Source organism: Lissotriton vulgaris, chromosome 6 (assembly GCF_964263255.1).
Source record: "Lissotriton vulgaris chromosome 6, aLisVul1.2, whole genome shotgun sequence".
Classification (NCBI taxonomy): Eukaryota; Metazoa; Chordata; class Amphibia; order Caudata; family Salamandridae; genus Lissotriton; species Lissotriton vulgaris.
Window position 1 is genome coordinate 724456087 of NC_141694.1, and position 6197 is coordinate 724462283.

Sequence of the window (6197 nt, forward strand, 5' to 3'; positions counted from 1 at the left end):
CTTTCTTCATCATTTTCTCCTTAGCAAGATTTATCGCAAATGCGATAAAAAACGGCTGCAATGCATGAATATCGCTGAAAAGTCAGCTTTATTCATGCATTATCCAGCAAATGCTCTTAGCCATGTTATCCACCTTCCATTGGATAACATGGCTAAGAACTGCTCGCAAATGCAAAAAAAACGGCCGCAATGCATGAATATCGCTGAAAAGTCAGCGATATTCATGCATTTTCCAGCAAATGCTCTTAGCCATGTTATCCACCTTCCATTGGATAACATGGCTAAGAACTGCTCGCAAATGCAAAAAAAGACGGCCGCAATGCATGAATATCGCTGAACAGTCAGCGATATTCATGCATTTTCCAGCAAATGCTCTTAGCCATGTTATCCACTTCCCATTAAATAACATGGCTAAGAACTGCTCAGGGCCCCATGAGGAACACTATCCATTTTAAAAGGAAAACATAACATCAAAGACACTCAAATGCCTTATAAATATGGCCCAAAACAACCTATGAAGCTCTAACAGTACATATCCAGAAATGTAATTGATTTCAAAATTCGTTTTTAAACACAGCATATAAATCAATTGTATACCTGCATTCATGAGGAAATGACTGAAAATGTCCTTGAGACACATGAAAGTGTTTTCTGGAATGCCCTAGCACCATTTTTGGGACACTATTAACATGGCTAGGTAACTCCCATAATCAAAATCTAAATTTGCCAAGCGCAAGTGGGAGCGTATTTACAAGACACTTGCCCCATGAAGAACGCTTTCCATTTAAAAAGGTAAACATAACATCAAAGACACTAAAATGCATTCTAAATATGACCCCAAACAACCTATGAAGCTCTAACAGTACATATCCAGAAATGTAATTGATTTCAAAATTCGTTTTTAAACACAGCATATAAATCAATTGTATACCTGTTTTCAAGAGGAAAGGACTGAAAATGTCCTAGAGACACAGGAAAGCGTTTTCTTGAATGCCCTACCACCATTGTTTGGACATTATTAACATGGCTATGTAACTCCCATAATCAAAATCTAAATTTGCAAAGCACAAGTGGGAGCGTATTTACAAGAAATTTGCACCATGAAGAACGTAAAATAGCATAATAGACACTCAAATGCCTTATAAATATGGCCCAAAACAACCTATGAAGCTCTAGCAGTACATATCCAGAAATGTAATTGATTTCAAAATTCGTTTTTAAAAACAACATATCTGTTTCAGCTTACATAACAGACCATGGAATGGGCTCCATGTACCACAATAACTTGTGTTACTGCATGCCACAATGCTACACCGAATATGCAAATACAATTTCTCAAAGTAACAAAATCTATTTCTATATCACTACAGACAAAGCCACAGTTTAAAAACACAGCTTTCTTCATCATTTTCTCCTTAATTCATACTATTCTCTATCTAAAATAAATAAATCTTTTCTCACCTTAGCAAATACTTTTTGAGTTTTGAAAACAGTCTCAGAAATACACCAAATTGTCTTCAGCAGAAGAAAAACGATGCACTCCAGAGGCTGCAGCTATTGAAAGCACAGAAATACAGATATTCATTTCACATATCTCTCATATTAGCCAATCATAACTCTTCCCTCACTTTTTTCAAATCAAAACCCTTCCCCCCTCTGCCCTCTCTGCCTTTTTTCCATAGCAACCACCTCCTGGAAGACCTCTCATGTTTGCAAATTCACATAACAATGTTTCAATTGAACTCTGAACTCTCAGTGCACCTGCGTATCCAGTGCAATCTTTCATTAAATGTTTCTTCCTTGACCATTCAAATTACATCTTTCAAAGAACACATCCATGCACCCTAACTTTCTGTTTTCAGAAATGGAAATGCACCAATCACTGCTAATGAATCATTAGCACTGGAAATCCACAGTTTTTTTTCTGTACAAACTCCTACTGTTTCAACTGCCCTTTCATTACCACACTTCATCTGACTGCAGAACAACCTTCTCCCACCATGTTTAAGGTCTGGATTGTTGGACATAGTTACATCCACTGGGCTCAAAGGTATGCTGAGAACAGAAATTTACACAACCTCAATTTACAGGATGTGGAAATTAAGTGGTTGGGCCAAAGAGGATTAAAAGGTCACCAATTGATACCATTGGTGAAAACCTTTATGCATTTGCCAAAACCTGACCTGTTAATAGTGCACTGTGGAGGTAATGATTTGGGCACTTTGACAGGGGTAGGTCTGGAAATGCTTTTAAAGGACACCTTCGAGCAATTAATGGCACTTTTTCCTCAAACTGCTTTGGTATATTCCAATATATGCCAAAGACAGAAATGGAGGTGGTCCAACCAATTTTGTCCACAAATTGAGAAAGCGAGGAAGCATGTAAACAAATCTGTTTCAGCTTTCATGCTTTCTGTAATTTTCAACAAACTACGCTCAAAGAGCGCTATCCGGTACGCGAACTGGAAGCTAACCGCGCAAAATTTCAAAAATAAAGTTTTTTCTTCGCACATATAGTCCTCCTCAGCCACCCTCAGAAAACGTAGGGGGGCAAACTACTTGTACCATGCCCCCTTCTACCCATTCAGAACATTATTTACCCTCCATTTTATACCTTGATTCGACCGAAACACAAAATGGTGGACTCCCGTTACGCTCCTAGTTCGCGGACCGGACCGCTTTCCAGGAAGCGGTCCAAAAAAAGGTGGGAAAGTAATTTACAGAAAAACGACTAGAGACACTCTCACCAAATATAAATTAGCTCATACTACATAACAATCCCTTTCATTCTCACAAATTTGATTGAAATTTAATTTAGCCATTTAGCCTGTAGACCTCTCCAAGTACCGTGAGGTAAATTACTTCACAAAACACATCTGAAGTGTTGGAATTGACAACCAATGAAAATGTTACTTTCATTTTCTACTTTTATTACCTGACATCTGATTGGTTATATACTTGAATATATAAAGGAAGAGAAGAAAACACAGCCATTTTGACTACTACTTCTTGTTGTACATCACATTTCAATAGCTTCCAAAAACTTCAACTTCTTTGTGAAGGTAAGTTATAATTTTTAAAAATGAAATATATTGTGCACTATAACTTAATATAGTAGACTTTTTCTGCTACATATACACTATCCCTCTGTACTAGTAATGTATTTAGATAGACTTCTCTGCTATAGTTATGAATGGAGTTAGAGTGTCTAGGTTAAATCACATACACTTTTTTATAGTCCTATTTCCACTCTGATACTATACACTGCCAAAAGATAAATTCACTGATAAAAAATGACTATCTAAAATTAATCCCAACAGTGCCCTATCTCTACTAATATATATTTTTTTAATCCAAATTTCAGGCAAAATGGAAGGCGAAAACCAAGTTTCTTTTGAAATGGACCTGCAAGAAAGCAGCCAGGAATTGATTGAACAAATTGACATGGAATTTATGGATCAAAGCTTGGATAATGAACTGCTGCAATGTGTCCAAGCAGTAGATGCCCTCCTTGCAAATGAGGACATTTTACAAGCTCACAGCTTGCAAACAATATTTCAAGAAAATAATGACATTTCAGACACTGAAATGTTAGAAAGTTTAATAAATTATGAAAAACAATCAAAATAAAAAAAAAATTAATAATAAAGAAAACAAAAAAAACAACAAAAACAACAAACAAAACAACAAACAATTAACATTTAGTCTTTGAAAAGTATATCATTCTATTATCCTTATAGTACGCTGCCTAGAACGCTTTCCGGTTCGCGTACTAGGCGCTCAACGCGAAAAAAAAAACAAGAAAAATTTTTTTTGAACCCTGCTGGGCCCTTTTAAAACCTCCACATAAAACCTAGGGGGTCAGGGAGGATCTACTATGCCCCCTTATGGAAATTTCCCCCTTTGTTTTGGCCTCCTCTTATCTCTCGATCCTACCGAGAGACAAGATGGCGGCTGCACCGGACTGTTTAGAATGTTGACAGACACCGAAGAGCCAATCAGCTTTCCGTGCGCAAAGTTCCGTTACGCGAAAAGTACGCGAACCGGATCGCTGCCCGGACCGCTGTTACAGATATATATCTTGATTTAAACGTCAAAATCCACTGAAGCACATATATTGAGACCTAGCAAAGGCACATCGGGCTAACAGTCCCTACAATTTTGCCAAGTTTCGTGTAAATCCATTCAGCCGTTCGGGCTAAAAGTGAGTCCAACCGCCCTATGGAAAACTCAATGTTAAAAACGTGTTTTGGGACCCCCCTTTTTTCTCAGCCCCCCCTTGACGAACCCCCCCCAAATTTCCAGGAGCTGCTCAGAAACAAAATGTTCAATTTTCCTGAAAATTTCAACCGATTCCGTCCACAAACGCCAAAGTTATTAGACATAGAATTTTCAGAAATCCCATAGGGAAAAAATCCTAACTATATATACCTACTGGCGACCGCCAGTAGGTAATATATATATGTGGGTTTATATATATGTTGTTTTATATATAATAATCCAAATGTGGCCCAACTCAGGGCTCCCGAGCGCTCTCAGGCGGTGCGTTCCAAGAGCAGCAGAGCCTCACTGCGATTGTAGACATTCTTTTTTGCCAAAGGCTTTTTCTCGCACATTCCTGGCTCCTTTCAATTACGACCAGCGATCCCATGCAGTGCAAGTTATTTTATTTCATAACAGCTTCACCAGCAACACATTCTCTACGCGTTTCGGTCTCGCAGAGACCTTGATCACGAGGCTGATATCAACTGGCATATCCTGCAAACATGTTAAAATAAAAGTGAAAGAAAAAAAACACTTAAAGTGACATCATTCCCTTGCATCACAGCAACTAAGGATTGTGGTACTTGTAGTACATGTTTCATTTAAACCAAGAAATTACTAAGACTTACATAGTTATGTCTTGTTTTTCACATAGGGAATAACCAGTTTACTTTCTTCTCCAGTGGGTATTTTTATCAATCAGTTTGCCCTCCAGTGGGTATTTCTTTCTTCCCATTATACTTTTCTAGTAACTAATGGCATCCTCATACATTTTCTATTCCTCCGTGTCCTCTATATGGTTTATAAAATGAATCATCATATTTACATCCTTATCTCCCACCCCACAAGTGAATTAATGTGAAAAATTCAAAAATTACGACAAAGAATAAAAAGGATGATTAAAAGCATGTTACTAAGGAAATTAGATTCATTTTCAAATTCGGGGGGAAATGGGTACAGTGGGATGACTCAAAGGTGGCAATGTAATTCCTCATCCTGATTCAGTCCATGCGGGCTAAAAGTTCGTGTGCACAGCTGTATAGCTGGATGCAACAAAATGGTGGTTGTCCACAGCATTATTTATTAAGGTGACACTAAGTTCACCATAACATAACGTTTTGCCACAGAAAATGCAAACTATTTTTATGGTGCCAAATTGTTTTTGTATATTTGGCACCATTTGGTGTCCTTCAGGACCAGAAAGTGAGTCTTCAGTAGAGGAGGTGCTGGCCACAGGGGGTGGGTTGTTCTGAAGTTCCTGTACTTCAGCCTGGGCTAAGTTATTGGGATGCCACCTCTCCATGTGGCGGATCATGGTAAAATTACCAAATGAATATTTTATTTTGGGATTGCCCCTGAAGAGGACTCTGCCACAAATGAGACAGGTGACTTTGGGGGCGTTCACCTTTTTCTGGCCTTCAAGGAATGAAAGAATTGCCAAATAAAGTACACTTTAACGTGCCTTTGCCTTGGTTCTTCAGGCAGGAAGCGCCTTGGTTGTTCCTCCTCCTCCTCTTCTTCCTCCTCCTCCTCTTCTTCCTCCTCCTCTTCTTCTCTTCCGAGGAACTGTGGTGGTGGACCTTCTTTTCTTGGTGGTGGTGGGGGTGCACCAGCTGCAGCTACGAATGATGCCATTGCACTGATCAAAAATAGCTCTTGCTCTCTCAATGAAGAAAGTTAGAATGAGGAAAAAAGGAGGGGGCTTTCATAATTTGGAGAAAAAAAATGATGAGAACCAATGAAAAGTGGTATTTTCAGGTCACATGACCCGATGCGCTTACGTTACGCGCTCCGGCGCGCTTACGTTATGAGCACCGCACCGCGCCGCGGAGCGCTTCCGGGTGCGTTTACGCAGCACATCATAAGACACATCGCGCGGCAACGCGATACGTCGCGCGTACGCGACGCGCCATAAGACGCGACGCGCCATAAGAC